At 34.3% G+C, this 25,663-nt stretch overlaps 1 protein-coding gene across 1 annotated transcript in view; it reads left to right on the top strand.

The window, feature by feature from the left end:
* The first annotated feature begins 4,217 nt into the window (after positions 1-4,217).
* Positions 4,218-25,663, top strand: part of LOC129236803 (uncharacterized) — a 117,522-nt gene continuing 96,076 nt past the window's right edge. Inside the window, exon 1 of the mRNA XM_054871042.1 lies at positions 4,218-5,029. The gene's annotated coding sequence lies outside the window, so the exon portion shown is untranslated. The remainder of the gene's footprint in view (positions 5,030-25,663) is intronic.

Consider the following 25,663-nt stretch of genomic DNA (forward strand, 5'->3'; position numbering starts at 1 on the left):
TAAATCAAAATCAAAATCACAAATCTGATGTTAAAAGCGCAATTTGACATTCAAGTTCCACTTTCCACTTCAACGACGTAGTCCTTGAAGCAGCAATTAGATCGGCACCAAAGCAAGAAAATGGATCAAATAAAGCAGCAACTGACATTTCTATTAAGAAGCAAATTACGAAAAAGAGAAAGTTAAGAAAAAGATGGCAAAAAAATTGATCACTTGACAATAAGCGAAAACTTAACTTAGCTACAAAAATTCTAAAGGATACTTTAATTAAAAGAAATAGCCTAGAAATCGAAAATTATTTGAAGAGCTTGACTCCTGATCAAGATACAAACTTCTCTTTATGGAAATGCACTAAAAAATTAACCATTAAGCCATAGGTCGTTAAAAAAGAGGAAAGGGCGAAATCTTTGGCAAATTTCATCGAAAAAGTTCTGTCAAATGACGAAGAAAAGAAAATCCACAACCAGAATAACTATTCTTTTCTATTCAATTCTAATTTTATGAATATAAAAAGGAGGGATATACACGAAATAATAACTTACATATTTCAAAAAAGAAATCTATATATTAATACGGAGAGCAAAATTTTGTCGCACCTTTTTTTAGTATTTATAGTCAGAGAAAAAAAAGTAAAACATAAAAAAGCACCCGGATATGACATTATAACAGAGAAAGCATTAGCGGAGCTACCAATAAAGGCATATACATTTTTGCGAAACCTTTCTAATGTAATATTTCGTTTACTATATTTTCCGAAACTCTGGAAAGTTGCAGAGATTATTGCATTGTCCAAACCGGGTAAGGATCCAACTACCGTATCATATCAAAAACCGTAAAATATGAAAACCTGCTCGGAAATTACTGCATGATCGACTATGTGAAATTCTGTACAAAAAAATTATAATACAGGATCATCTATTTGGGTTTAAAAATTAAACATTCGACTATCGAACAGATGCATAGTTACACATAAAATTCCATCCGACCTTGAAACCGTCCTTATGTGTGGCAGTATTTTTGGAAATTGCTGAAGCGTTTGACAAGTGTGACACAAAGGCTTACATCACAAAATAAAAACAATACTACCTATTGACTAAATATCTCATCATAAAAAAACCGACCGAAGTTTCTATATTAAATATGACAATAATTTTATATTTCGGGATTTGGCAACCCTGGTGTTGCAATGTGGCAATTGACAGCTGTATCGCAAAGTTCGACATTTTTTGGCTTTTACGTACTCAGAACGTTTTGAAATACCAGCGCTATTTGTGTTGTTTACAGTAACTTAAAAGATTCATCTCGGTCAAAAATGGAATTAAATCGTGAACATTTTCGTGCGTGTATTTCTTACAACTTTCGACGTAGATTAACTTAGCAAGATTGCATGGATGAACTTAATTGATTTTTTGGCGATGAAGCTCCATCAAGGACCAGTGTTTATCGATGGTATGGTGAATTCAATCGTAGTCGTAGTTCACTCCAAGACGAATTTCGTGAAAGTCGTCCAAAATCAGTTGTTGTTCCGAAAACCATTGATGCTGTGCGCGAACTGATATTGCAAAATCGTCATGTGACCTATTGTGAGATTGAGACAATCTTAGGCATTAGTGGGACCAGCATACATTCAATATTGCATAAACATTTGACTGACAAAAAAATTTGTCAATTTGTCAATCGCTCAAAAAAAGGCTCGTGTCGATTGGTCGAAGGAAATGCTCAAAAAATACGATCGCGGGGCTTCGAAACACGTCTATGACATCATGACAAGTGATGAATCATAGATTTACGCGTATGAGTCCGAAAGTGAACAGCAGTCGACTGTATGGGTGTTTCAAGATGAGCCAAAGATGAGTGCGCATGAAGCACTTCCAAGCAACTGGTCGTCTGTTTTTTCGGAAAAACTGGCCATGTCGCAACCGTACCACTAGAACAACGCAGAACAGTAAATTCTGAGTGGTACACAACCATTTGTTTGCCAGTTGTCTTCCAAGAAATTAGGAAAACCAATCGCCAAAGACGGATCACTCTTCACCGGGACAATGCGAGCTCTCACACATCGGCTCAAGCAACTGCATTTTTGAGCACCCAAAACAGCGAATTAATAGGTCGTCCGCCGTATAGTCCTGACTTGGCATCGAATGACTTCTTTTTATTCCCGTACGTAAAAAACAAACTGAGAGGTCAACGTTTTTCGACACCTGAAGAAGCGGTTGCGGGATTCAGAATGCATGTTTTGGAGGTACCTCATTCAGAGTGGCAAAAGTGCTTCGACAATTGGTTCAAACGCATGCAAAAGTGTATAGATCTTCATGGAGAATATTTTGAAAAACAATAAAGTGATTTTCGATGATTAAAATTTGTTTTTGTTCTCTAATCCCGAAATATAAAAGGCACCCCTCGTATTGCCATCGGACAAAAGCTTAATTATCGCTACTGAAAATTGCAGCGATACACAAACGGAATGGTTTGATAACTGGTGCCGAAAAATAAATGAGGACAAAACCGTACAGATTATATTTACTACCAAAAAAAAAATGTACTGCAGCTCCAATTACAATAAATGGCAAGCCACTTACAATAGAACCAGTCCTTAAATACCTGGGAATTCACTTGGATTTGAAACGAAATTGGAATTACCACATGAAGCAAAAAGTCAAAGAAAGAAGAACTTCGATAATTTCATTGGTTAGTCTGCACAAAATCTAAACTTAAAATACAGATTAAGCTTTTGCTATACAAAACAATAATTAAACCAATCTGGTTATATGGGCTACAGGTGTGGGGAATGGCTAAGAAGACTGATATAGCAAAAATCCAACGACAATAATCGAAGATTCTTCGAGTTTTGACCCTGTACACGAGATATTAAGAGATGTAAGCAATGTTTTTTTTTCATTTTCTTGTTTTTTATTTTTTTAATTTTTATTTCTTATTAAGTATCTTAAGTGCAAAAAAACATGCCAAATAAGGTAGATTTGCTACCATTATTAGATATGCCAGATACTGTGTTAGATATGTCCATCTCATCTGTCGGGTCATCTTCAAATTTTTAACGGGTTCTGTTGGTTTTTTCCTTGTAACAAAGTCTATTATTATTAATGACTGTTGCTTTTTCAAGTTGTATATACAAGGTGGCGCACAGTTAATCACCCTATAGAAAAACTTATAATTTTTGCAAATGGCGACGGATGTCAGTCATATTTGTGGGCTAGACAACTGCAGTATACAAACAGACAATGAATGGAGTGTGTAAAGGTCAAATAAAGAATTCCTCAAAATTAATTTTTTTTATTTACAATAGTAAAAAAGTTATTCAAAAGTTTTAATGCATAGTTGGACTTTGTGAGTTCTAAAATGTACTTCTTGCATAATTTTTGAAGGAACATATGTATGGATGTATGTATGTATAGTATCGTTACTTAACCTTATTTAATGAGACATTCTTTTAGGAATTATGTATTGCATTTTTGTATTTTTCCTTTTGAGATTCCCGCAAGAACGAAAAAATCATGTAAAAATTTATTAGTGAACCGTGTTAATTCAAAAACGTTACAAAAAGACTGTGTTTAAGAGAGTAGGGTGTATTTCTAAAATTATTGTGATCTTTAATTCTGTGACATAACATAAAAATAGCAAACTTGACTTAAAAACCAAATATTTGGTTTCTCTATCACTGAGGCTGGTAATACCGGTGGGGGAAATCTGTTGATCTTTATTTAGATCATCTTAACTAATTTCGCACCACTGTATATATATATATTTGTTTTCCCCCGTGGTTTTTAAACCATTATAACTCACTTTAAACTTTACTTCAAATTTTAGAATAGACATTAACTAACTTTTTAATGAATGAAAATGTGTTCATTTGCATAAAAATGTAAGCCTTAATTCTAGAAAATGGCCTTTAGGCACTTAAGCGTTGGGTATAAAGGCAAGAATCTTAATGTAATTGAATATATTTAAGCAAACAATTGCTTGAATTGATGTGAAAAGCAAAGCACTGCAACAAAGATAGTTCGTAGTAGTGCCATTAAGAAGTGGTGCCATGAGGCGCAAGTCTTTTTCCAATGCTTTTGAATATTATGTATGGGTGCATAGTCGTATGAGTAATTGGATCTTGTTGCCGATCTCGAATCGCTATTTGTTGATTGCTACGTTGCGATATTTGCTGGATAATATCGCATATTTAGTATGAAAATTACACGACAAGCGTAATGTAGGCTTTACCGGAGAGCTTTCATAATGACAGCGCGTTGATAAAAAGAACTTCAGAGGAACCTAAAACAAAATACATTGGAAGTTTGCGCAAAGAAGTGATGTAAAGGTATAATCAACGCAGTGCAGTGAAGTGTGAAAAAAAGGGTGAGGTTTGGAGCTTTTATTCTGCATTTACCCACGCTTGTGGCTAGTGTGGTAGTTGCTAAATGTGCGTGGTAAAAGTGACTAAATGGAATTGCGGTACAAAAAAAAACAAAAACAAAAAGTAGGAAGTGTAAATTAATAATTGCATTAAAATGAAGTAACGGGAAGTGCATGTAACAGAGTTTTTTAATTAATAAAAAACAATTCTTAATTATATTTATTTGCATTATTATCCAGTAGCAGCTGCAAGGATTTCCGTTGAGTGATGTAGAAATCAGTTTTGACTATGTGCAAGTGTAGTGAAGAAAATTATGGATGAAATCAACTGTAAAAAGTCTATATGCATATGTAATACAAGTATAGTCAAGCAAACATATGAAGAATTGAGAAAATAATAAGCGAAATATGTGTTTGAATTATGTGAAATGTATCGACTTATGCACCTATAATATGTATGTATGTATAAATATCCGAGTGCTTAGTTTCTTGCAAAATTTTGAATTGAAAGTGCGAGCCGTTATTATGCGCGCCACATCGAGCAAAGAGAAATAAACGAAAATAATTATGAGCATTGGCGCATTCACAAAAACCAAATCAACTATAGCCTGCAGAACTGAAGTAATAATTATGAACGTAACGTTGTGAAGTCGTCTTCTGTTTTTATGTAAGTACATAACTAGTGTATTTTACTAAAACTGGCCACCATTGTGCACATTTACAAATAATTAAAGGTGAAAGGAAATGGAATAGAGATACTCGTAAAAAAACAGCACACAAAACACAAAAAGAAAATAGTTATGCACATACATACATTCATTAAAAAATAGCGAACAGCACAACCACAAGAGCCACCAAGTGCCAGCAACTCAAACACCAGTACAGCTCAAGTGCCCTGAGGCACACATACACACATGCACGAGCGCATAGGTATGATTAAATGTGGGTTACAAGCGAATGCATATCCTTACATGAATCTATATATTTATGTATATATGTATGAATGTATGTATAAGCATACATACGTACATTTGTGTGCGCATAGGTTGGAAAATGTCCAAAAGGGCGTGTGTTGCCTTTGCAAATGACGAAAATAGGCGTTTTGCTATTGTTTTTGTGAGGTTGTTTTTTGTGTGTCTTTTTGCTCTTTGAGAGCTGTTTCTTTCCTTCTTGTAAAGTGTACATTAACACATATGCATTTGGCCACAAGTTTATGTATGTATATAGCTACATACATATGCCTATAGCTTCTATCACCAAGTTTAAGTATTCTTCAGCACCTACAATTACATATACATATGTATGTGTAGACACGCAAATGAAAAAATTATAAAAGATATAAAATGGATAATGAGCGATTTACTTCTCTTCACGAGTGTGCTAACTAAAACAACAAAATAATGCAAAAAAACAAAACGTATTTATACACTCAAGCAGAGAGACAAAGTAAGTGCATACGTCAGTGCAAAAAATCCAACAACTGTGATAACAACAACGAGCATTAGGAACAGCTGCTAAGCTGCCAACAAAAGCAGTGAGGACACAGCCACAAAACAGAAATTTAGACAACATTATGTATACAGATACTCCCCTAAGAAGTGAAAAAGAGTCAAATAGCAGTTATCTATGTGCACTGTATATATATAAATACATGTATTTATGTAAGTTGATGGTTACATGGGCGCTTATGTGTCAGTTTGCTGCTGAAATCTAAATTATCATAGATTTTATTCACAAATTCATAGAAGCAACTGTCAAGCCAGTCGGCTAGCCACAATTAAGTGTCATTGGCAACGGTTTTATATAAATACATTTATGCTTATACTCTCATACATATACGCACAAAGAGTTTACAGGGAGCAAAGAGAATATTTACTAGGAGGATATGTGCAGATGAGAATGCCAGTAGACAGACAATAGTTCCCTTAAAGTATTAACTATGAGACTCAGCTGGAAAAGCTAACAGTATTTAGTACATGTAGATTTAGGTATTTACACATGTACCGTGTTAAGTTCAGTGTTGCCGGTGTGATAATTTATCTTTAATTTCCGGGTTTGTTGTGTTATCAAAATTTTCACAATTATAAGAAGTAAAGAAAAATAATGTTAACCTGGCAAGCAAAATATTTTTGTAAAAATCTCAATATAAAAATTCATATAATTAGTTTTCAAAAATTAAATATTCGAAAACATAATTGATTGTGTTAATGAACGTTTTGATTGTAATACATTTGAATTTTCGCTTCACTACCTCACCTTTGTTTTTTTCTAATATAAAGATTATGGCTACTGCATATTTGTTTGCATTTATTTATTTATTGTACAGGTTAATTAAATAAGCCTAAACAATGCGATTTGAGCACTAGCGAAAAAGCTTATAGGTTTTGTAATATTTATCAAATACCTACTTATCTAAAAGTGCATAAGACAGTATCAGATTTAAAAATAGATATTTAGCTTACATAGAAATTTTATAATGTTTTTATGTTAGTGGTATAAACATTTCTTAGTGTTTGTTTTAAATCGTTTTTGCGTACTTCTTGGCGAATATATTCAAGTTCTGTACAATTATTTAATATATAGATTATGGGAAGTTCATAGGTATTGTGGTAGGAGCAAGTGGATAGCTGAGATTTGTCGTAAACTGCCCTTTTAATGTCTTTCTTTAGTTAGTACATTGGTTGTTGTTATTGTTGTTGTTGTAGCAGCATGAACAATCCCCATACATATACTGGGAATGCTGCTGAAGTGACAGTCCTTGGCCGTATATAATCCGGGTCGTTCCGGTTACGTAGAACCGACTGTCGTGGGAACGACACATTAGTCAATTCCAGTGGTGTTCTAACTAGTTGCCATTTCTACTGCATTATCCGCAAAAGTGTTGCCCGGTATCAATGCATACCGCGAAAACAAATTCTGGAACAATCTTTGGTTCGAGCAGCGACGTCAATATCCGTGGAAACCGTGTTTGCTGCAATAGCTGAATGACCTAATCGTTTGAAGGCTTGTGTAAAAGTAAATGGTGACCATTTCGTATGAAAATTAAAATTTTTTGTTAATATTTAAATGATAAAATAAAACTAATTTTATTAAAAAAAAGTATTATAATTTCATATCTATAACGGATCTAACTTGTAACAGAACATATGGTAGGATTAAGTACATAGTAAGGGAAATAAAGAGGTATGACTTGTATATTTGCCATATTAGCACCTTCTACAAATGGGCTAAATAAAAAATTTTCAATTACTTTTTTGCAATTGTTTCTACATGAAGTCGCTCGTGTAAGTAATTACGATCATTTTGAACCCAGAATTATTAAAATCGGTTCAAGTTATGGGCGTTTAAAAAAAAAATTTTCTTATATAATTAAAAAAAATCGAGTTTGAGCCGAAAAACAAAATTGCCGATAACTCTTGAAAAAAATTTTTTTCGGGCGAAGAAAAAAATACGTGTCTCATTATTTTGACCAGAGAGCAACATATTTGAGTTACATCGAAATCGAAGAACATGACCCGAATAGCCCGGTTGAATTGAAATGGAAAGCATCAATATAATATTTTGAACAATATTATTTTTCTGTTTTTTTTTTTTTAATTTCATCCAATTGGAAACAAAAGCTAGCAATAACTAACAAGACCACTGATAAACAACTTCAATTATATAATACTTATGTAAAATTAAAAAGTTATCGTTTTTAGTGTAGGCGGCTTTCGCATCGCATCAAACTCCGCAGACAATGGCAAATAAAATGGACAGTCGGGATTAGATTACCAGAATGACCAAAATTTATATACGACCAGGAACTGCCACTTTACCCGCATTCCGGAAAAAAGCATATTTGGAATATTTTCTGTTATTGTAAATAATTTATGTTGTCCTATAAAATTGCGTTAACCAAAGCTCTAAGCCCCTCTATGAAAATAGTTTTTAAGAGACTTTTTTTTATAGTAGAAATGCGCTCGTAGCCGAAGAGTAACCGTTATACGATATTTTGAAAAATTGAAAGGTGGTCATTCTAAAACTACTAGCTTAAAAGATATTTCATTGAATTATCACGTATACGCCATGTTGTACATTAAGCATATTCATCATCATTTCCTCTGTCTGCTATCGGAGCGTAGGGCCATTAAGCATAGTAATATTACATTGCGACTGCAAAGATATACAAATTTATGTCACTGCTTATTAAGGCTATATTTATCCTTAAGACATTAGGTTTTAAGCTAATTCATTAGTGTAAAGTGTTAACTTGATGGCTGCGACTTTCGTCTCAATGAGCCTCTAACCCAAGTGAAAAACAATTCTTGCTCCATCTGCAGTCAAACCAAACCAGTAAAATTTTATTTGCTGTAACTTTGATATATTCTACGTTTATATATTTTTTTGCTATGAAGAACTCCTTAGAGGCAGCTTGTGCTAGACATTGCTTTAAGTACAATACTTTCCTTTTCTTATAGTTTGCGCATTGGAAATTCGTACTACCATAATCAATTTCGCCAAATAAATCATTTATTTTATTATATAACAATCGTAAATATTTTCTGTTTGAATCCCCTTACCCCCAACTTATGTGAGGAAAACTCATGTAGCTTAAATATGAAGATAATGTAAGATAAGTTTAATGTAACAAACGATGTATGTTTCCATAGATGTCGACATAAAGGGAGTTGAAAAAGGGACCTTAAGTATTCAGTTTTATATTTCAATATACATAATATTTTATTTAATAAGGCGCCTGCAGTATCCAAACTATTAAGTTCTAGTGCTAATAAATTTTGGTCTCGGATAAAAGCATGTTTACTTGAGAACAATGATTAATTTTAATGGAAATCATATACTCGTTATTTTGGGGCAACAATATTTCGAATCCCATTAAATTTTTTATTCGCGATTTTACGTGATATTTTATGTGGCAACACTACTCATTTTCTCTTTGTTCGAGTTGTCGTGTTTAAAACAAAAACAGCGACTTTTAAGAAGAGTATGTACATCTCTCTTAAAGAGTAGCGACCCTTCACCTCTCGAATTTATTTAAAAAATGAATGAATTACAAGAAATTATAAGCAGAGTGAAAGCGTAAAAGAGTAAAAGAAAATTTTATATCTATATAGTAGGTGTGTATGCACTTAAATTACTCTCTTTAGAAGAAATGTGCGCTCATACATATACATAAATGTGCTAGGCTTTTATTGAGAAAATGTGCATTTTGTGTAGCAGAGAGATTTGGCAACTTAAGTAGAATCAAATAGAAAACGAGCATACCATAGGCATACATACATATTTAACAATTTTGTTTATATTTAGTAGAAGACAAAATAAAAATAAAAAATACAATAAAAGTTGAGAAAATATTAAAATATCTTTTACTAGGTTACATGACACGAACTACTAAACAAGCATCAAAATATATAGACTCGTCATGGCTGAAGGCTTTAACGTAAAACATACATGAATATTTTGGCCACCTATGTAGGTTACTTGCAATTAAAGGTAGACCGATTTTAAGTGCAGTTACGTCGATCGGATGGGGAAAGATCAGGGGACTAAGAAAATTGATGTGGTTTTTTAAATATATGATACTTTTTGTGTTGTAGTACTGCTAACCTTCTTATAGTGGCTCATATATCCATCATTTTTTAAAAACCGTGGCTAACGTTTTATCCACGTTTTATCTTTTTTGATATTGAGAGTTCATAAATTCGAAGTTGATCATGATACAGTTATTACGTATATACAGTTATAAACGTACACCACAAAGAAGAGGAGGAGCTCCGCCAAATATCCAAAAGGGATGTAAGGCCGATTACTTATTTCTTTTTATAATTTTACTGTACGATTTCAAACTGCGTAGAAGAAAACTATGTGGAGTGCTTGGACTGGGTTCTGCTTGCTCAAAAATGGCTCTAAAGTGATTTCAGATCTTTTCAGTCGGCGCTTCTTTACCACCTACAGCTTTTCCCTGTATAGGGAGAATCAATTTATCTTTTTCTTATAACTGAATATTTCCTACTCTCATTTCATTTTATTTTCAATAAGAGTACTTAGAAAATTTCGAAAAATAAAAATCCTCTTTTAATATTTTTGAGAAAATAACCTAAAAAAAATTGCCGGAAAATATTTCGATTTACAATTCAACGAAGGCTGGTGTCTAACGAGAAATAGTCGCAATGAATGCCTACATCTTCTTCCTTGAAGAGTGCTTTGATTGGATTCCAAAGAAAATGATGTCGGCAAAAAAATATTTTCTACATGAATTGGGTATTAACTTAGCCAAAAATTAAATTACCAATGGGTAGGTAAAAATAGAAATTACCCATCGCGTTCAATAAAGACCCGATGAGTCAAGTGGCTTGGGATAATATCCACCAAAGTCGGAAAACAATCGTAGACGATATGTAGTGTGTCATGCAGCAAGCGGGAGTAAAAAAGTTATAACCACGAAATGAATGTTTGTCTGTATGTCATCGATGAACTCAAAAACTACTGGACCGGTTATTACAAAAATTGGTATATATATGTATTTTTCCACGGGCAAGGTTTGTAGAATATGCTCATTGATGCCACTCGTGCACGTTAGCAGACATCTTTGCTAACAAGACAATCGAAATTAAGCAGTGGTTGGGTAAAAAAAAAATGGCATTGTGATGAGTTGGCTCATTGCTTGTCCATTGTAAAAATGTAAGTTTTCCCAAATTTAAACAACATTTGTATTGCAAAATTAAATTATTAGTACAGCAAAACCCCTATATAACGAACATTGATAAAATGAAGTACTCAAATTAAGAAAATTTTTACGGATCACCGAAAAATGCTCTTACAAAAATGTTGCATGGGTATAAGGAAAAAATGTTGAGTATGAAAAGCTTCGGAATATGTTGATGGTTAACCGCTTAATGATTTTGAACGAATAGTGCTCGCGAGTGGTAGACATACTCTAACGCACCAACTCGAGTGCTGTTCGCATGTTTCGACATGTTTGTATTACCTAAGATACATGATACGTGCTTGACAATCGCTAATTGTAATTTTTTTAATTTTTAAAACTTTATACAATTTTTGTAAGTGTTTTTTTAAAGCGTATGAAAAATTCAACTTATTAATTTTTAGAAGTTTTTTTTTATATTTTATTACATATATAATATTGAAATTATAAAACTATTCAATATAAACCCTTTATAAGCGGGAACAAATAAAATAACAGAATTTTTTTTCACCAATTCAAAGCTTTTACTAAAGTATTCACTGTATGTTTTTCTTTATTTCATCTGAAAACAAAAACAAACCAAAAAGTAAAAACTAAACTTATAACAAATTAAAAAAAAAATTAAATTATTCGTTATATCTAGGTTTTGATCATAATTCAATTAATACAGGTTTGCTCACCTGCCAGGGAGTGTTGGTTGAAAAAACTGGAAAAATATATTTCATACAAGCCCACATTTATGTCCATAAAAATTCAAGATTATGTTTTGTGAATTAATTTTTAAATTTAAAACTGATGGCGAAATTGCGAAGTTTCGCCAGTATGAAGCAAAATAGGGCTATAATGAATTCTGTCATAGAAGAAATTAATTAATCGTAAATTGAATTGACTAAAAACTTATTGAACATATTTACACCATACTTTACTAGGTTTTGCTCACCAAATCGCGATTATTCTTACATTACTAACTACATTCCTACATTCCTGTTTTGAAAAAATCTTCTTGTCGTCGGTACTGACATTCACGTGCTCTGGAAACGTGTCAAAAAATAACCCTTTCCCAGTATCTGCCGCATGCCGAATGGACTTTTGAATACTAGTACTGTACTTTGCCAAGCTTCCTCTGGACATTTCATCCACTCATATTAAGGAAACAAGTTCCGTCAATCCCAACTTTTTTATAATGAAGCCTGCAATGTTATCGGTCGCGTCGGAACTACCCAATTATTTTCCTTGTTGTAACTCTTTGGGAAATTCTAGCTCTTTGCAAACCATTAATTCTTTCAAAGTCACCACAATAACTAATCAGAGAAATCACCAGTAATAAAGCGTTTTGAAATCTCCATTAATGTATCGGGTTGCCTCAATTACTCTATCATGTCCTGACTTAGCGATATATCAGGAAGTATTCCATGTCATACTAGCCTGCATATACCAATACAAACTCTTGAGCGAGGTGCTGCTCGTAAACAGAACATTTTGAAAATGAAATGTTTTTTCTACCAATTTTACTTTCCCTCCACTTTTACTCAAAATTTTTAGAGCGATCAATTCAGTGTTTTGCTAAGGGAGCCAATTAGTCAAGGGAGAACGAGAAAGCTGAGCAAACCTTTTATAGGTGATTCATGGTTTTGATATTCTTTAAATATGGCGAAACTAAATATAAAAAAAAAATTGTTGCTCTTTTCGTTTATTCCTTCCTGCTCTGTTACTTTGTTATATCGAGGTTTCACTGTGTGCAGCATCTACTGTTGCTATTAAATAATAATAATAGATCTATAACATTTTCGTTTCTTTGCTACTCTGTTACAAACATATTAGTTGAAATTCAATTTGTAGTTATGATAGTTAATAAGCATGATAAAATATATATGCACAATATCCATATTTCCTTTATCTTTGCTTATACTAAGCAAATCATTAATTTTCTTCGGTAATAATTTATTTCACTCTAATTTTGTGCCGTTTTCGTGCACAAAATGAAACAAATTCCTCAAAGTGTGTGAATTTTCGTTTGCTCATCGTTGGGATGATAAGCATTTTAATTTCCTTCTTTCGACTTCGCTATTGTTCCATTTTATTCACTACGTTTGTACAATTGTTGTTATATGGAATTTTTTGTTTGTCGCCTTTCTAAGTGAGTTGATTTTTTGCTGCTTAAGTTTGCTTTTCTTTCAGCTTCATGATTTTTGCTGTCTTCTCTAGTTATTTGTCGTGATATCAGTTGATTATGCACGTGAGCCGGTTGGTGATTGAGGGTGTTAGGGGAAGTAATATACATTTTCCTGTAGCCCAGGAAATTGCCTGTTATATGAGCGTCTTGAGTTAGCGACATTTACTGCTGTCATTTTATACTACCTTTTTACATCCACCCAACCCATTTTACGGAAGTACTTAACGCTCATTACGCACATAAGCGCATAAATATCAGCTAAATGCTAACAAGCAACTGGCCAAGAGCAACACGAACATAATGTGGATGGTGGTAAAAGTAGTAAGGGCTTTAATAATTTGGCAAATTTCGTAGCAAAACCAAAACAACAATAACACAACAATAATAAAAACACTAAACAGTTTCGGTAGTGCAAACACTAGCGCCAGCGGGGAGATTCTGTGCTCTTCAACCATTCTGAAATTTTAATCATTGTAATGTACGGCAGATAGGCGTATTTGCCGTAGGGCGTTGCCTGAGGTAGTTCAAATTCTTGTTTGAGGCAGTCGCATGATTGAGTAGTCCGTCCAGCGTACTCTTTAATATTCAGTTTATATTTTGATGCTGAATTTACATCGGTAAATTACTACTGTGGGCAAAAAGTAAGGTGAATTTATTTGTCAAAGTTCGCGGGATTAAAATTTCGCTCTAGTTATTTTTTTCATGAGTTGGCAGCACTGTTAATAACATCTGGGCCAACTTTCATGTGAATGTCATTATCAGTAATACATTTACGCTTGTGTTTACCAAACGACCAAGAGTACATTTTTCGATTTTTACAATGTCTGATCTGATTGAGCAGAGAAGTGCCATCAAATTTTGTTTGCGGAATGAAATTTTGGCTGCGAAAACGTTTAGCATGTTGCAGAAGGCATTTGGTGATTCGACCATGTCGCAGAAAAATTTTTATAAGTGGTACAAAGACTTCAAAGAGGGTCGAGAACGTGTTGATGATTTGGAGCGCTCCGGACGACCATCGACGTCAACAGATGACCAACACGTCAATAAAGTGAAGGAGTTAGTGCTCAAAAATCGTCGGTTGACTGTTAAAGACGTTACTGATATGATCGGAATATCAGAAGAATCTGTGAAAACCATTTTGACCATTTAGGCCTACGAAAAGTCAAATCTCGTTTGGTATCGAAAACTCTCAATTTCTTGGAAAAAAGTCGTCGCGTTGATGTGTGTGAAACAATGCTTTCAGACTATCAAGACAAGCTCAAATGCATCATTATGGGAAATGAGACTTGGATTTATGTTTACGACCCTGAAACAATCGACCAATCAAGCGAATATCGTGCTAAAGGCGAGGCCAGAAAGATAAGAGCACGTCCAAGTCGTTCAAAAATAAAGGTCATGATGACAGTTTTTTCGATTTTCGTGGTGTGGTGCACTATGAATTCCTTCCACCTGGCCAAACTGTTAATAAGGAATATTATTTGAGCGTTATGCGTCGTTTACGTGAAGCATTTGGTCATTTCGTGACCATTTCTCCAAAAATTTCACGCATATCGTTCCGCAACCACAGTATTCGCCTGATTTGGTTCCGTGTGACTTCTGGCTATTCCCAAAACTCAAGAGACCACTCCGGGGAACGCGTTTCGAGTCGATTGAGGAGATAAGAGCTGAATCGAAGAAGGTGCTGAGGGCTATACCGGAAATGGACTATTTGGCATGTTTCGGGGATTGGAAAAATCGTTGGCATAAGTGTATTTCATCGAGAGGGGATTATTTTGAAGGGGATAAAATTGATTTACAAGAATAAATAAAGATTTTTCATTTTACAACCAAATTCACCTTACTTTTTGCCCACAGTAGTACATTTAATTACTATTTCAATTTGTATTGACTCTCCTTTTAGGTTAATCACGTAACATTGCTATTATTTTTGCTTTAAGGTATTGTTTTAACAAGGTAAAATCATTTCCTGGTTGGCCTTTAAAATATTTTAACAGAACTCGAATTAATTTATGAATTAATTTTTTTTATCAGTTTAGAATTTTCCGACTCGCATATCGACAAATTTCTATATACTGGCCTTAATTGTTCGCATTTTTATACCATAACACCACCTTTCGATAAGCAGAAAGCCAAAAAAAAAAAACTCGAGGTGGTGGAGACATTAAGACTAAATTTGCGAGTAATGCACCTATTGCTCATGCGCTTCGGGAATTTAATGCTTGATCTAATTCGAACATGCTTGATTTTAATAATATCTATGTACCTCCGATTTTGTAAAAATTAGCATTTAATTGCTTAGCATGGTAATTATATTAATTGATAATATTTTAATTGTCCAATTCGGTCTGCTGGTTATATTTTTGCTAATCTATAATAATGTGTTTCCACCAAACTTATCAGAATATGAGCGAAATGCTAGGACATCCATAAATATCGATTTTGCTTTTAACACTTAGTAGGTCCACATTCCGCAAAAATATTTTTTCTTATAGCTTAACATTAAATCTCAATGCCTACATTAGCTTCTATTTCTCGTTTTTTATATGTAGAAGCGCTGATTTGGTATATTGAAAGTTTACCATAAAACAATATTCACGTATTATATATTAAAAAATTTAACTTTATTGAAAAAAAAATTCTCATTTTTTGCTTTTTAATAATTCATTGTCAACCCCATACGGCTTGATGCCGTTTCTAGCCAGTCCATTGCACATATCGCTTTTATATGCTTTATTTATTCATATTTTAATTTATTGATGCTGAGTATGGTACATACATCTGTGATGAGAATAATAGCAGCCCGACATATAGCAAAGTTTTAACTGGTTACGTATTTTAATTATTTTTTTTTTATAAAAATAGAGTTCAAATCATGAGTTGGACAGCCTTATAAAGTGTTTCACCAAAGAGGATACAAAATACATGTAAAAAACTATCAAATATAAATACAGAGTATTTAAAACGACGCGCCTAGATGTTGTTAAAAAAACATGTACAAATTTTGATTTAGATTTAAGGTTTCACTATTTCTATTCAAAGTACGGCTCTTAACAATTTTATATGAAAAATCACATAATTAAATGTCCATCATGAGAACATCTAAAGGTAAAATCTTCCAAACACTCGATTTCGATTTATGAATCGTTGAGAATGTCGAGAAATCGATGTTGAAGGTTGTTCAGCAACATTTCGCTACAGCAGCTATATTCTCCACAGAACGTCCAGTTTTTGCTCTGCCAGTTTTTTTTTTATCCACAAAACCAGTTTCTTGAAAATGTTCATAAACTTTTGAATTGTCGACTTCTTATTTCTATCAAAAAAATCACGAATTTTCCAATACGTTCTAATTAAGGATCCATCGTTTTCATAATAAGTTACAATAATTTTAACCCGTTATTCTATCGCGTGAAAGTGTAGATCTGTCTACTTACCAAATGTCAAAGATGACTCAAAAAAGGTATCGTCTAGGAACTATTTACCAATGCTATCAAATGTAAAATTTTTGCATCAGATTGAAATTTTCAAAGAAGTAGTTTTTAATTAACACGAAATTAATATGGAGATTAATACTTATTAAAGTAATACGAAGAATAAAGTGTACCGAGAATTCATTTTTGATACCTAATTTTTATTACAAAAAACCAAAACACGTGATGAGGCTCCAAGGCGAATTTTATTTAATTTCATAGCAATGTAATAGGAAAAGTGACTATAGATATATAATTTTTTTATGTGTAAATCCAACTAAAACATGTAAACAACAAATAATTTTATAATATGATATTTAAAAAATTTATTTTTCGTTTTTTTTTTTAAATCGAACTTTTTTTTATAATTTATAAGCATTTACATTCATTTTTAATTTCAACGAGGTGTTTTTTTGTACACTTTATCTTCATAGCCATCACATCCTCTCTATTTTCCTCAATCCTCAATAATATATATATATTTAATTGGCGCGTACACCCTTTTTGGGTGTTTGGAAGAGCTCCTCCTCCTATTTGTGGTGTGCGTCTTGATGTTGTCTCACAAATGGAGACGGCAGATATTTTTTATGAGGAGCTTTTTCATGGCAGAAATACACTCGGAGGTTTGCCATTGCCTGCCGAGAGGCGACCGCTATTAGAAAAAACGTTTTCTTACTTTTTTGGTCTTTCACCGAGATTCAAACCTACGTTCTCTCTGTGAATTCCAAATAGTAGTCACGCACCAACCCATTCTTCTACGGTGGCAAATCCTCAATAATAGCTTTTTTTAAAGTTTGGTGGGCTTGAAATTGTCTTTAGAGCTATGCCCTCATATACATAATTTTTTTATTTAAGAAATGGCGAGTGGGCGTTAATACACTTCATACTCGTGTAGGTTCCTTTAACTCCTATTTAGAGACTAGGGTGTCAACTACTCCTCTTCGCACACGAACACGGCTGTGTGCTAGGAATCTCAATTCGTTCCATGTTAGGTCAAGAGCTTTCATTTATTATATGTATCTGTACAGCGTCGCCAGGTAGTGCGCGGCCTGTCAATTCTTCAATCGGCTTGCAGAAAAGAATTCCAGCGCACCTCTTATTTAGCAACGTTTTCGTCGCTCTTTCTCAGCGTGTGACCGGTCCACTGCAATTTCCTTTTCCGTATTTCGGTTGCTATATTCACCTGTGAGGCTTTCCTCAACAAATCGACATCGATCATTGTTCGCGGCCCGAAGAAAGTTTTAAATTTAATTCACACATAAAAAAATTGCATGCAGTCACTTTTCCTATTACCATAATAAAGAATTACATATAGTTTTCTATGTAGCGAGATTTTGAGATTCTTTAAATAGAAAATAAATATTAAAAATAATTTTTTTTGTGTACGATGTTGAGCAATGCGGAGCATATGCTTTGTACGAATTATGGAAAATTTATTTGATATGGAGAAAATGCATAAGACCGCAAACAAAAGAAAATTGTGAAAAATCTATTCGATTGACTTGCACTTTATTACACCAGAATTGAATAATCTAACATTTAAATTTCTAAGAGTTCTAATTATAAAAGTCCGAACTTTTATAAATTTTTACTAATTTTGAAATGTGAAGTCATACGGTTTTTTTGTTTAATATAAATTCTATTTTTATAAAAAAATTAATTAAAACAAATAAGTAGTCAAAACTTTGCAATATGTCGCGATGCTATTATTGTGCACACAGGTGTAAATAATTTTAGTATTTTTTAAGCGTAAAATACTTTATGCTTGCTTTGTTTCGCCCTACAATCCATTTATGCATGCTTTTAGTTCTCGAAGCTACGAAAGCAATGCCGCAGAAGAATCTCAAGAACTCGAGGACAACCCTTTGTCATTATGTCAGTTGCATGGACATTATCGCCATGACCATCACTTCAGTGCCGCTTTACCGTTTAGCTATGGCAACCCAAACACATACCAGCACTTACGGATACTTATAGAAACAAAGAACTCTTTAAGTCGAGCAACCATCACCATTTGGACGCATGCAGCTGCAACTCGTTCGCCTATTACACCAAGATTTTTACTTTCTTGTTGCATTTTTTGTTTTGTTTCTTTTTGAACTCTTCGTACTACATCGCTATTGATATTGTTTGTTAGCTACTTGTTGTTGTTTGCTTTCTTAGTGTCATCATAATTGTGGTAGTTTATTGTTGTCTTTTCTTCAGTCATCGTTGTTCTAAGAAGTGATGCTCTTAAGTAGTCCAGTAAGTCTCGGTCGTTAGGTATAAATAAAAAATATTTATTTGTGAAAACGTTTAGCATTGCGTGCGTTCATCTCCAGCTCAGCTACGCCCACCTTAGTACCTCAGCTCCTTCGGCTATGTGAAGCTCACTTCTAAACAAAGCAGCTGTGTTCATTTGGGCGATGATACTTAAGAGAATCGCGCATTGTAGTCGAGTTCGTTTCTTTTTTAGCGCCTTTTGCGTTTGACAAACAACGGTTGAGTGCACGTACATACATATCTATGTATACAATGTACAGTACGAGTATGTAAAGGGTGGTGCAAATACGTATTTTATGGATTAAATGGAGGGCCCTATGTTATTTGTATTTATACTCTTATAACAGCCTCGGCTGCGCATGGTTGCTTGCGCATTGAATTCAATTTTTTCTATTAAATATCACAAAAAGTTAGTTCTGTACCGTTGGCCGATATTGCCAATTCGACAGTTGGTTCTATGTTATCGGAACAACTTGAGTTAAAATCTGTCCAGCGACTTTCATTTCGGTAAACTGAATGGGGGAAATTTTTTCTGATGTTAAAACAACAACCGGTATAGCGTTTTCAGGAGCATTTTCGAAAATAATGGGGCACCACTCATAATCTGATGATGGCATCGCAACATTCACATTCGTGTTTTAAATTTGGTAATCCTTAGCTGTTAGCTGTGGAAAAAACTAAAATACAAATTGTTTTGATAGTTTATATAAATTTGATGTTATAACGATTTTCACCCGAAAATTATTTTTCGTGTCCCTTCTTTAAGGAGTCCCGGTGGTCAAAAGCTCGAAAATTTAAGATATTTTCTAGAATTTTGTTTATAATAAAATAATGCAAAACGATATTTAATTTTTTTAGGTTTTTTATTTAACTTTTTTTACATACAAGAATGAATAAAATTTAATTTAATAATAATTTTAAGAATGGCGCTGAAGTTGAAACACAATTTATCTGAAACATAAAAGCCAAAAATTTATTAATTAATAATTTAGTATGACTAGCTATTTCCCGCTGCTAGAATTAAAAAAAAAAATTTTACAAAGTAGTGCTGTTTTCAATTCGACACTCTAAAAATTTGGGGGTTTTTTCAGGTTTTTAATCAAAAAAAAAAAAAAAAGAGAAATAATTTAAATAATGATATGATTCTAATATAGGTGACGGCCATTGATGTTGTGAATAACATATTAAAATTTCAGACGATTCGGTTGAATAGTTTTTAGACAACACCAGCCCGAAAAAAGTCGTTTCGAGGTAAATGAGTTTAAAGTTTTGAGGTACAGGAGCGGACGGGCCGCTCTCTACATAGGTAATGGGCTGTAGAAGCTATAATATTGGGAATTTCCGTATGAAAATTGCACAGTATATTCTTAAGGTACTATACTTCCGAAATATCGAAAAAAACAAGAAATCAAAAACCAAAGAATTATTTGAAACTTCTGGACCTCTGCGTGCGAAAATTTTTTTTGTAGCACTTTTTAGCAAACACTGCTTCCAAAAGCTTAATTTTTCTTACAAAATCAGCGCTCAATCAATGTCCCCTTGGAAACCGTGTCGACTTCTGTAAACGAAGGCTCCTTGGACACATATTCCCTTAAGTTGAGTTTCCAGATGATATAGCCGGCAGTATTTGGACACAGTGGACCCGCTCGGTAAGGAAAAACTTGCGCTTTATACGCCTTAGGTCCGTAAGTAATATCGTCTCTTGTACATTGATACCTTTTCACATCATTCTCTAATTTTCTGACTTGCCCTTCTGTGAAAATTGAGCTAACTTTGTATTTAAATTTCTCCAATTCCACGACTCGAGCATGGCACCTGGCCAACTCTTTTTCAAGAGCTGCAATCGGACAATCAAAGTTCATTCTAAGTTTTTTACCCACGGTTTTTAATGGGTACAATTTTTTGTGGAAGTAAGAAACTGCTTGATTACAGAACCTTTTTTGTTGAATCATGCATTTTTCCTTCAGTATTTAGGCGAGTTTGATTTTATATGTAAAAATCCCGAAAGATCACATAAGCGATGACTATTTCGAGTTTCCTCGTAGATACTCCAGATCAGATGAAATCTCTCCTCCGGATTTTTTTTTATCATGATGCACGGACTTTGGCTGATCATTTACCTACATATTACGGCGGCCACCGTAGCCGTATGGGTTAGTGCGTGACTACTATTCGGAATTCAGAGAGAATGTAGGTTCAAGTCTCGGTGAAACATCAAAAGAAGAAAAAGTTTTTCTAATAGCGGTCGCCCCTCGCCAGGTAATGGCAAACCTGCGAGTGTATTTCTGCCATGAAAAAGCTACTCATCAAAAATATCTGCCGTTCGGAGTCGACTTGAAACTGTAGGTCTCTCCATTTGTAGAACAACAACAATACGCACGCCACAATCAGCAGGAGGAGCTCGGCCAAACACCCAAAGAAGGTGTATGCGCCAATTATATATATATATATATATAGATGACTAAATTTTGGTGCCGAGCAACAAATATTCGATTCCATGAAAAGGATTTTCAAATGATGCACTAACTTTTAAAATATGAAACGTTGACGTCCATACATTGTTCAACGCTTTAATCCACTACGACGCTTTGCCGTATGCCACTAATCAATTCAAAACCAATTTTGTATGGATGTTCCTTTAACTTAAACCACTTAAGTTTAAGAAATTTTGCGTGCCCCCTTTGACCCATTCTTTTTATATATGAAGATCGCAAAAATCTTTGAAAATAATTTCCTGATCCAGTAATTTATGTTACGTATACGCAATGTATTCACATTTTAAACCAAGGCTTCGTGGAAGCGCAAAAACATTAAGATAAAGAATCAAATGTCTCCGCTCAATTACTGTTCTAAAAACAAACAAAAACCGAAATACGTACACAGACCAGCCACAAAACAGCTCCCTTGAGTGCCATAGATCTATAAAGGAAACAATGCTCTGCCACGACAATCAGACTAACTTGGCTGGACGGCTGCCTATTGCGCTGTCATGCCTGAGACGCCTGATTGCTTTTGAAATTAGTGTGGTATGCAGAAAGTGGTATTCTAGTTGTTAAGCCATTAATGTCCTATTGTATACACATATATGTGCACTTGTGTGTACTTGCAAGCTTATGTACAAGTAATTAAGATGGCCGGTGAAAAGCGTCAGACACAAATAAATGCATAGTATAAACAAAGCACACATAAGTTTGTATATGTTTTTTGTAGATATCCTTATAGTCGAATATAATTAAATATGCATGGATGTGCATTTGGTACAAAACAATTATGAAAAGAATGCACTATAAAAGACAAAAAGGAAACTGTATATGCAGGCAGTTGGTCAAATACAATGTAAATCTACGTGCTCGTATCGTATATGTGGCATAAATATTATATTATATAAGATGAGCAGAGGAAACAAGTGAATTTTTCAACGAAAATGAAGAAGTAAGCGATAAAGAAATGATGAACTGATTTTGTATGGTATGGTACTGACTACAAAATGTCCTGAACTAGATTTTATTTTATTTTTCGTTAAGGTGAATAAGCGTGCTGTATATACGGCTCTCAAGTTACAATGCTTACAAATCTTTCGAAAATGGAGAAGTTAAGTACCATACACCTCGTGTTATACATTGGATATAGGTATACTTGTGTAGTTAGCCCCATCTTAATATATAGAATATTTGTATGGTGCCCATCTGCTCAAAAGCCGAGTTACGCCAAAAGCAAGAGTAAGGTCCAAAGAACAGCTTTTTATGCATCTCTGGCACTTTAAGGACTACCCTAAACAAAGCGCTGGAAGTGCTAATCAACTTGCTTGCACTAAATCTTGTAGGGAAGCACGTGGCCGCGCCTCGGCACTTAGACTTTTAAGTCTAGCGCTATGGAAATACCGGTTGTTTGACCACGCCCCTATTTTGCACACTATAAATACTCACAAACAAGAAATAAACTTTTTTATTCCTAGACTCACCTTCGATAAACTTTTCAAGACGAGCATACCGTCAAGAAGAGAGTGGCAAAGACCAAGGGCATGGAGAAGGGGGCGAATTATATTTCTATGCAGATGGTTCCAAGCTAGACGATAAGGATGGCTACCGAGTATTTTCGAAGGAATTAGGACTTCAACTATCTGTTGGACAGACAGCAGCGTCTATCGGGCAGAAGTTCTAAGTTCGAAGTCCTAGTGAGGAATGAGTTTGTATGCGACTGTCATTTGGTTCAATGCTTACAGGGGACATGAAGCAGCAAATGATAAAGAAACATTTTGTTAACCCTTTAGCAGCTCAATTTCATTTTTGAGCTCATACAAAGTGAGATTACAAAATTAAAAGAGGCGAAGATTTTTATGCTTACTTCTTATTAGCAAAAGTTTATTTTTGAGGTTATTTTGGTGCTAGAACACTAAAAATGTGATCTAATTTTAATTGAATATAATTGTTTTTTTTCCACAAGTTTTTGGTTGAATATTTTTAAGCTTTTTAGTTTTGAGCCTTTAATTTCTGATATGGGTTGTTTTGGTGCTGGAAACCCAAAAATGAGGTCCAATTTTAGTAGCCGTAATTAGTTTTTTCACTATTCCTTAATCAAAAACTTTTATTTCTTACCTTTCTGGTAGCACAAATTCCTTTTCGAACCTTAACGCTTTGGTAGCTCAAATATATTTTTGAGCTGATAACTTCTGGTATAGGTAATTGGTGCTGGAAACTCAAATTTAATTGCTGTAATTGAATTTTTCAAATTTCAATAATTTTTTTTCGAGGTTATTTTGGTGCTATCGATCGTACATCGAAGTAGCACATGCAGCTTTGGAGACAAGTATAGAAAGTACGTTTGAGATAACTGATATGATAGAGTGAAGCAATTAAAATACCGTAATATAGGAATCTAAGAAGAATAGGTATAAAATATTTTTCTATATCTTTTCTCTATGAGATAATTTTGTTGTACGTTTTAATTGCTCCGCCTTTGCGTTTGTTTTCCACATTTAATTGAGGACGAATTCAAATATTTTAGTTCTCTCCAATTTGAGATAAACGGGGTTGGTACATGGTACATTAATACGAATACTCTTAAAAGACTGATGAACAAATGGTTCTCTTGCATGTTGCACAAATACAAGAGTACTTGAAAGTTAGCAAGAGCGCTTGTTCTCTTTTTGTAGCGGCACATGCGCTCTTAACAGCCACACACATGTGAAGTGTCAGAGTTATTTACACCGTTCATAACATGCCTGGTTTTCATTCACTTTTTACTCGCTATTACCATTGCGCTCTATCCTTTTTCGATGGTTTCCTTTCGCCTCATGCAAAGTTGTTATTTATCTACTTTATTAGGGCTATTGTGTGTGTGTGTGCTTTTAGCTGGTAGTGTATGCACATCTCCCCTTGCTAGCGGCCTCCTCTTCACCCGTAATTGCTTAAAAGTATGGAACTGATTTTTGGCAGCCTGCTGTGCGTATACGAGTGTGTGTGTACGCGTGGATAAAGCGCGATTGGAAAATTGTGGTACTTTGTGTTATTCCTTGATTCAAATCGCTCTGATAAGAAATGAACAGAACTGCTTCAACCTCTTCTTCATACATACTTACATATATGCATACATACATATACAAATATGAATACACAACAATCACTTTGAGAAGTTAGGAATTATGCCGATTACTGTGGGGAACGATACGATGCACGTGTGTGAGTAACAAGGAGGTTTGTTTTGCCGATGTGATAGTCCGATTTAGTGCCCTTTAGAGCTGTTCAAATTTGCTTCCTCTTCAGTTCATCGGGCTGCCATCATAGAGTTGCTGTTGTCATAGCTCGCCCATCTTCGGCATATCCGCGCTTGACATGCTAACACAACCAACCCAAGTGCTATCGAAAGTGGCATCGCAAGTGGTGGCAAATGACAGCCATGTCACAGTATAAGTGGTGACCGAGGCCAAAACATACGCAGCTTAGAGGTTGCACAACAGATGAGGAGGCATGACTTTACAATTGGCTTGTAACGATAATTTGCGATATTTTATGTACATATGTGTGTGTGCGTGAGCAAATATTGCGACGCGATTTTATGCGCTGTTATCATTTATGGTTGCATCCCCTCGGAGGTGTTAGGAATTTTTGGATGGTTGTGTGTTAGCGTTGGTACCAGCTGCTTTCACTGCTACATGTTTCATTAAAGTTATTGGCTGTTGTTTTTTTTTTGTTGGTTGCTAACAATTTGTGCCGATTGTTGTTATACTGCCTTTTTCTACGGTGTGATTTTAACTTTGGGCTCTTATTCTTACATATCGTTGATAATAAAAATAGGGTATTTGTATGAATACCATACAGAGTTTTTAGTTGATGGAATACTGTTCACACACTACTGATGCAAGGTCTTTCAAGCGCGAGTTGCGTTTTGACGTGATAACGTCTTATAATTCGATTTAACAGGCTGCACGCACGGAAAAATGTGTCGTTACCTTGCTCATTAGTGTTACCTTGCTCATTTGTCGTTACCTTGCTCATTGCCGTCACCTTAAATGAACTGCAAGCGAAAGCGCGGAACAAACGACAAAGCAAACGAACGGCAACGTTCGACATCTTGCTGTCTCCTACTTAAGTGAGCGTATATATGTATGTATATGCGCATATGTACATATATAAATTCACGTATTTGTATTTGCATATGTTCTTATTGATTAATATTAATTTGATTTACTTGAAG

This window comes from Anastrepha obliqua, chromosome 1 (assembly GCF_027943255.1).
Source record: "Anastrepha obliqua isolate idAnaObli1 chromosome 1, idAnaObli1_1.0, whole genome shotgun sequence".
NCBI classification, from domain to species: Eukaryota; Metazoa; Arthropoda; class Insecta; order Diptera; family Tephritidae; genus Anastrepha; species Anastrepha obliqua.